Source organism: Lutra lutra, chromosome 6, assembly GCF_902655055.1.
Source record: "Lutra lutra chromosome 6, mLutLut1.2, whole genome shotgun sequence".
NCBI classification, from domain to species: Eukaryota; Metazoa; Chordata; class Mammalia; order Carnivora; family Mustelidae; genus Lutra; species Lutra lutra.
Window position 1 is genome coordinate 51,119,809 of NC_062283.1, and position 8,966 is coordinate 51,128,774.

General features: G+C 35.1%; 1 pseudogene; it reads right to left on the reverse strand.

Annotated features, from left to right (window-relative positions):
* Nucleotides 1–2,507: 2,507 nt before the first annotated feature.
* LOC125103398 (uncharacterized) lies at nucleotides 2,508–2,604 on the reverse strand (annotated as a pseudogene).
* Between the last annotated feature and the right edge of the window lie 6,362 nt (nucleotides 2,605–8,966).

The following is an 8,966-nucleotide window of genomic DNA, read 5'->3' on the forward strand; positions in this document are numbered from 1 at the left end:
ATTTGATCAAGTTCACCTCTATAGTTTAAATTGCAGCATTTCACCCACATACATTTTGTTTAAAGGAGCACATCTTGCTTGCTGGAGACAAATACGTAATCCTCTTTACAGTGGATTAAGTCTCATTATATTGAACACATGGAGTATCTTTCTAGGCAAATGTTTTAGGAAAAAAAAATCTCATCTTTTCAGCATGCATGAATACTTAAAGGTTTTTCTTTTTTTCCTACATATGTGTTATTTCACTGATCATGTAAAATGGATTTAGAAAAAAAAAGTTCTAAAAATGACCATTGTTTCTGACCCTAAAATGAGCTCTAAGTTTCTTGTACCTGCACAGAGGAAGGAAGAACAGAGTATACTATGCTTAGATCATCAGCAAAAAGAATTAGGAAAGGAAGAATCTTTAGAACAAAAAGTTCCTCTCACCACATTTTTAATTGTCCAACCCTGGCTCTTACATGTCACACAATTTGGTTTTCACTATATCAACTCAACAAATTTTCAATAGCAACTAAGTTTGGTTTTGGTGTTTTACAGTCTAGGGACTGCTCACACACACACACACACACACACACACACAAAACTGTCCCATTGATTCTTCACAATAACCCAATAAGGCAGGTATTAATATTTATACCTTTTTTATACTCAATAAACCTGAGGCTCAATGAATGGTATAATCAAAACCAAAGCAAGGACATTTGACTCTGCAGCTCATTCTTTTCCCATTAAATCATACTGTTTCTTTGACTTCTAAGGTATAAAATTGCTCTGGTCATTTACCTACCTATTCTCTCAAGCTTTCTGAGTTCAGAGCAATATTGAATGATAATCCTTCCCCATAATTGTCAGAGACTTCTAGCTATTAAAAAAAAAATCACAGCTCTACCTCTCTGAAGTAATAACAGTTGATCTTGGGAGTTTTTAATGTCGTGATACCAGGAAACAATAAATTAATGAGCAAATCTGTTGCTATACCTATTCCTTCTCTCTGTTTGATACGAAGTTGGATCCACCTAAAATCTCAGTTCCTAAACAAGGACTGACAGTAATCTCAGGACAATACAGGCTGTTGTTTTCACAGAGTGTAAGGCTGCCTTTCAGACTGTTGGCACTTTAAACGTGGCTAGCATACATGATGTGTTTGGGTTTAATTTTAAGGGATATTATCTTTTGACTTTGTCATTTATAGAAAGAGAAATTACAGAAAACCCTGGTATCAGAAATTATTTCATAATTTTTTAAAATTTGTGTGTGTGTGTGTGAGAGAGAGAGAGAGAGAGAGAGAGAGAGAGAGAGAGAAAGCACACAAGTAGGGGGAAGCAGGAAGAGGGAGAAGCAGGATCTCCTCAGTGCAGGGAGCCTAATGTGGGACCCAATCCCAGGACCTGAGCAGAAAGCAGATGCTTAACTGACTAAGCCACCCAGGCATCCTTCATAATTGTTTTAATACTCATTATCCTTCCCGTGAATATTACTTAACCAAAATCATCATATCAGAAGACTTTTAGTACTTAGTCACATCCAATTCTCTTCCTCTTCTGGTCTCACACATAAGCCTGAGACTTACAGCCATATGACTTTTTGGATAATGGTTTGTGACAAGAAATGATGAACTATTTAATTGCTGGTCTGAGACCCTTCAGTGCTCTTTCCATTGCCTCAGCAACTAAGAGACATGAAGTTCCAGATGGTGTAGCTGCAAGATGGCAAGCTTTAGAGCCAGGGTCCCCATGTGGAGGACACCCTGCCAAACCATGTGAGCCATGTAAGCAAGGATGAGAGAGTTTTTGGAGTAAACTACTGAGATTTGAAGCTGTTTTGTTACTGCCTATCCTAATTAAATATCCTAAGCATCAAAAGAGCAAAGAGTTGAATTTAGAAGTTCTTGATGACATCCAATTTAATAACTTCGTCAATTTGGGTAAGCCACTTAAATTTGTGGAGTTTCAAATGCTTCCTTTCTAAGATAGAGATGACAAAAATATTCTCTATGTACTTGAAAGAGTGACTATGAAGATCAAATTGCATAGTGTAGGTTGAGTCACTATAATTTATATTCATAAGTGTGGTGACATTTTTTTTTATTTGTTTGAGATTGTGATTTTTCTGATTAAGGGAATTTCTTTCCTTCATCTCCTACTTTCCAACTCCATAGAAAAAGTAGACAAGAAGACCAAAGTTAGGGTGTAGGAGTGAAGAGGAGCCACTCTTTGTTTGTTTTAATCTATTATTACAGGCATATTATAGCTCTAATAATTAAACTCAAGATTTCTTAGAATCCGGTATTTCAGATTCAAGTTCACGTCCATGACATGCACCAGTATCAAATTTGTCTATATACTTTTCCTTTTTAGCTTTGAGCATCAGAAAACTAAGACACCTTCTTCCATTTCTTTCAGCACAATGTAGAGTATAAGTAAACTATGTGTTCAGAGAGCATCAAACCAGTTTCTACTATTTCTTGGGATTTTTTTATGCTTTAAAATATTTTTTGAGCAGAAAAAAATATGGAACATTTCATGAATTTGTGTGTCATCGTGGGGCTGTGCTCATCTTCTCTGTATCATTCCAATTTTAGTATATGTGCTGCTAAAGTTAATCTGATTGCCCAGTCCAACAAAACAAAAAGACCATTGAAGCCGGTAGGCATTCATTGGACATCTTTTATTGATTGAATGGACACAACAGAGGAGAGAAACCAACATACAATTAACTTTATACATTTTGAGCTATGGAATTTGACCATGTTTTGTGTCCTCTCCTCAGAAAAGACGATGGGGACATGGTGTGACTCTTCAAGTTATCACCTAATCTCTCCACTGAGTAAGCAAAACAATGCAGTCATTAGAGACACCCTCAAGGTAGTGACCGAAAGTGAGCTCTCTGAAACCTGATTGAATCCTAGCTTCACTGCTCACTAAGTTACTTTGAGCATGCAACTTCTTTATGCCTCAGTTTTCTAATCCATAAAGGGTATATTGTAATAGCATGTAATTTACACAGTAGTTTTAAAAGTTAATGAGCTAATATATGCAGTGTTTAGAAAAAGGCCCATAACCTAGTGAACACTGTATGGCTTACTTAATACAGTTGCCTTGTAATCAAACTCCAAGCTATTCTAACACAATGTGAAGGAATTAGATGCTCTAAAAGATGCAGATAGTTGGTGGGAAGAGAGAAAACTGAGTTTTTTAGCAACTTTCATGAACATGCTCAAGCAACAGAAGGTGAGTAAAGATGCTGTTATGAACATTTTATGACCTCATGATTGATTAGAGGTTTATAGAACTCTTCAACTTTTGGGGTCCCAGTTTGTGTTTCTTTCTATGGAACATCACATTTAAGTGAACTAATTATGGTTTGTATCTAAACTGAAGAGTAATCTGCCACAAAATTATCCCTTCTTATTTCTGATAAAGGACTTTTTTCTGGTTATTCAAACATGAGAATTCAATGTGATTTGGGGTTTTGGTTTGTTTGGTTGGTTTTTTTTTTTCTGTTTGTTTGTTTGGTTGGTTGGTTTTTGTTTTCTCCTTTGATCCTACACCTGTATCTCTCTCTTATCAATTCAAACAGTAGCCAAAACTGTCAAATATTGTCACCAAAGGGTCTTTCCCACTCATTTTCTATTGCTATTTCACAAATCCAGACCCTTATCTTCTATTACCTCAGTGTCCCTTCTGCTACTAGTAGGCTTCACCTCCCCTTGCTAGAGTGACTAGAAGAGCTGTTTTTTATATTTCTTTCCAAGGATATAGACTTAAAAAAATAGCCATTTGTGTTCACTTCTACCACTAATTATTTAAGGAATAAATCATTAAAATAACCAAGTGGTAGTTTTTTTTTTTCCTAATATGGTAAGCCACATATAAATTTAGAACAGTAATGGCCAACTTTATGTATGATACATATAAATTGAATGGGCACACATGCATACACACATATATACATGCATACACATGTGTATATATATAAAATGTGGCACTGTTTCATATATATGTATACTTTATATATATTTATATATGTGTATGTGTATATATATATATATATATATCTCAAACCATATATATATATATATATATATATATATATATATATATATGCTTTAATGTCTTCCTTCTTAGAAGGTACAATGATTCTTTACCAGTAGATATCCATGCTAGCATGAAAAGAGATGTTGGTCATGAGTTTAGATCCAACAAGAAATTACAGACTTTCAGATTACTATGCAATAATTTAAGAAAACTTTGAAATGGATATCATATTTTTACTTTGGACATTTGCTAGTTGACTTGATGCATACCCTTTCTGAATATAATAAGGGCCTCCATAGTACACACACATACACTTATGGAAAGCAAACAAGTGGGAGGAATATGCTTGTCAGCTTCAATTTTGTATACATAAAAATGTATCAGAGAAGGGACTGAAAATATAGGAGCAAAGAGACAGGAAATGTCAAGCTTGATAGGTTATGCCAAGGGAAAAGATTTAATCTAAAAATAAGTGCTATGCTACCACTTAACCTACTGGTGTTAATTTGATTTTATATTCAACACGAATATGTTGTGTCTATGAGTGATTAATTCTAGATTGTTATTCTACCAAGCTAAGTCTTTTGTTTTTCAGTGGAGTTTAGCATTTCAAGGCTCTTAATCTCTGATCGTCGTTCAAGACAGTTTTTAAAGAATTGCATGAATGTAACTGAACAACACACTATTTTGTCCCCTATTGTTGCCCAAAGGCTCCTGTACCTTCAAAGTTATAATCATAATAGATGTGTGTTTCCAGGTAAAAAACTTTCTCCCCCCTAAAGGATGACTCTTGAAAATCAACCTCAAGCAAATATAAAATGATATATTCCAAACACTTTTGTTTCCCCTCATGATTTGCAGTTTGAACACAAATGAGAGAAAAATGGAGTTGGTTTGCATCAGAGCTCCATTGCCCCCTTCCAATGCCCCTCAATCATTTTCTCCTTCCTTCAGACCTGAAAGCTGGCCCCATCCTGTAATAGGTGTCCTACTGGAGTACTTCATCTTCGAATGACTGTTCACATGTAATTTTCCCAAAAACATTTAATTTGAATATGCTGCACTCCTTCTTCCTTGTTCTTGATGCCAACCATTTAACATCTCTGTTGTTAACCTACTCTAAGGATGGCATGCACAATATATCAGTGCTCCCCTTTTTTGTGCACACAGCACATATAATCAATAACCACATTCTTTCCCGCTGAGTCTAGACATCTCTAGAATTCTTTTTTTTTTTTTAAGATTTTATTTATTTGACAGAGAGAGATCACAACTAGGCAGAGAGGCAGGCAGAGAGGGAGAGAGCAGGAAGCAGGCTCACCGCCAAGCAGAGAGCCCAATGTGGGGCTCGATCCCAGGACCCTGAGACCATGGCCTGAGCCGAAGGCAGAGGCTTTAACCCACTGAGCCACTCAGGTGCCCCCATCTCTAGAATTCTTATCCCCATTGCATTTCACATAGTTTCAGCACTCAATTATGGCTAAAACCTATTTGCCACTCCTAGGTTACTCATTCTCATTTAAAATACATGCTTTGTAAAAGAATTCACGAAAATAATGATGGGTCTCAAATTTATTGTATTTTTATTATTAAGTTAAATTAACTATATATGTATACATATCTGTGTATATATATAATAATATATAATTATTTTATATAAACTCAACCTCATGGATAGGCATTGACTTGTGTGCATGTTTACTCAAAAATGAAAATGCTATGATTATAAATTTTATTAAAGAGATATCTCTATATTTTTAAAATAACCACATATAGCTATGTTTTATGACTATGTTTTATGACTAAAAAAGCTACTTTTTTAGTCTACAGAAAGAAACTATCAGAGTGTGGATTTAAGGCAACTTTCCTTATGTTATCCCCAAATGCACTGTACTCAGCTTGATTATAACTCTTGCCACATTGTTTTGTAATTGTTTCCTTTCCTGTTTCACTGACTAGGTCCTTGGAAGCAGGAGAGCCTCCCTTCTCTCTGTATTGTTAGCACACTGTATAGAATTTCCACAGGGTGTTGCTGTGGCAAATGTTTATAGAATAAATAACTGATTGAATGAATAAGATATTTTGTAACCAATAGTCTTATATTACTCTGTGGTCAGGAGATTAATTCTATTCTTAGCAATTCCAAAACATTTTAACTTTCTAAGCCCAAGGAAATGCTATGCAATGACTATTTTCAAATTTATATTTTACCTTAAAATAATCCCCCCCCTTTTTTTTGGTTGTTAAAATATAACATAAACTGACCTGGGTTTGTTCTGTTAATCAGTTGATTTAATGTTACTAATTAGTTTAAATTGTGAAATTATTATTTAATAGCTATAATCCTTAAAACTGTATAAGTAATTATACTCATGTAGGAGGCTATAAAGGTTTAATATTCACACAAGAATGTGAACTTGGAAGTATCTTTGAAAGAGTTAAAAACAAATTTTAAGTAAATTGAATCATTTTGGGCCTTCTGAGAAGTATTCAAAACCTGAATTTTTTAAATAAACATGCTTAAAAAAATAAATTACATCCATTCTTTTCTTTACCCAAATAAATTCCCATAACAGAAAATATCTGAAAATTCAGACCCTTAGAATAGGTGAATTACTCTGTATTTATTTTCAATAATGATAATATATGCAAAATAACTCACAGACCACCCTGAAAGGTATAAATTTCTTAACCATATCAAAGTAGAGATTTTTAAACACAGAAAATGCTGACATACCGTTAGATATATTTGAAACTATCCTTTAAACCTTTTTGATTAATGGCATGGTGCTAGGTTCTTCAAGTAACCCCATGCCTTCTGAATCCTCAGCTTAAATTCACCACTTGGAATTCTAGTTTGCATTTTACAATTGACCTAGCACTAGTCTTTTCCGTTTCCTCCTTCAAGACCTAGACTTTGGTAAATCCTGATGGTTACAATTAAGCCCTACTTAAGTCTAACTCTGTTTGACACTTAAAATGGTTTTGCAAAATTAGTAAGAGTTAATCAAATGAACCCTGGGCATGAACCCCATGATGGATCCAGGGACATATATGTGGGTTGGTGTAATGAAAATACAAGGTGAGGGAAAAAGAGTAAAAAACTAGATGTGGGTAAGTAGATTAATGAGTTAAAGAGAACTTGCTTACGAAGACAACTTGCATGGAGTCTGAATGCCATTGCAGAAGAAGGGGAACAGCTGAAGAATATAGGCTGAGAAGGATGCAGGGCACTGACTGGAACCTAGAAAGTGAGTTTAAGAGCAGAAGGGAGTGGTAAGAGGAAAACCCTAGAAGTGGTTACTGAATTCATCTAGACAAAGTACTAAAAGAAGGGACAATTGGAACAGAGAGAAAACAGACTGAAAAAAAAAAATTTATAAAACATGATACTGCATGCCAGGGTATGGAGAGTGAAAGGAAGACACCGTGGCATGACTCGTAGGCTTCTAGTTTTGACAATAAGCAGATTATAGCACCATTTACAGAGCTTGGCCCATGTGTTTCCATTTTGGACATGGTGATTTTGAGATGAGTAGGGGATGATTGAGGGGTAACAATTAGCCAACATCGTGATACCTGAGTGAGAAAACTCAGGACATGATGTGGGCTGGAGGGAAATATTTATGAGTCATTAGCATATGAGCAGTTTTCAAAAGCAAGAAAGTTGTAGCCAGAATTGCATAACCAGTATCAACAAAGCATGAGTCAAAGATAATTTATTAGGGAACATGGATTTTAAGGCTTAGGCTGACAAAGGGATGACAAAATAAAGACAAAATGAAACAAAAATCAGAGCTGTTGAGAACCATGAAAAAAAAAAAGTTTTCAGGAATGTGAGATCAAGAGTGTCAGATGTAGAAGAGAAGCACTGGACTTGAAAGCATGTGTGAGGGACACCTACATGTATCTTGTCTTTTTTTAATGTTTCCAAATGTCTTCATGGTGATGTTACTCTGTTAAATCAAAGATAGGGAGTTCTAGTGTGCTATCTTGGTGTAAACCCACTACATTCTACCCCGCCTTCAGATTACAACTAAAAAACCTGTTTAAAAAGTCAAAACACCTACTACTTAGGTACTTTAACAATAAAAGCAGGCAGATTGTGAGGGGGAGTCAATATTTGAAGAAGCAAATGACAAGGGAGTGACTTTTCCATTTTCTTTTCAGGCTTTATCCCACTGGGCAGGTACTAGTCATAGAGTGGCACAGCAGTATGGTGGCTAAAACCCCAACAGAAACTCTAGCTTCTACAAGAGGAATCAGGAAATGATTGTGGAGAGAATGATTATGACAGGTTCAATTGTTCGATCATTGAAAAGAGCATTTATCTGGGATTCAGGAGACCCAGTTCTCATCTGTGTTTCACTAGTTAAGTTCTGTTTGATTCAACTCCTTTAAGCAATTATGTTATTCTGTGAAAAAAAAAATGACTAACATGACACTTTCCTGTTTAATGTCTCATAACTGTGATAAATATCAAGTATAGCAATGTACTCAAAAGTGCTTTAAAAGACCATAAATTTATATTTAAATATGTTACTGAGCAGATTTATATTTCTGTTAGTTTAGCATCTGTGGCATTTTTTAAATATGGGTCCATATTCCAGACATCATCCAGAGTTAAAGTTCAAATAATTATCATGACTTAGCTTATCTCAGTATATTTAATGCAATTGTTATCTGATCAGCTGACATCATACTGTAAATGCTGTTTTTTTCCCCTTGTTTCTCTCCATCCTTTATAGGCAATCGTAGATAAAGTGTCCTAGTCTTTGTTTGTCAGATGTTTTATCTAAAGCTCCATATCTCATGAGCAAGGAAAACCCATTTAGCAATGATGGGAATCTGCTCTTTATGGTCTGTGACTTCTTCACACTTCTCTTTTCTCCACATAATTGTGGTTCTAAGAGGTTTGTGAACCAA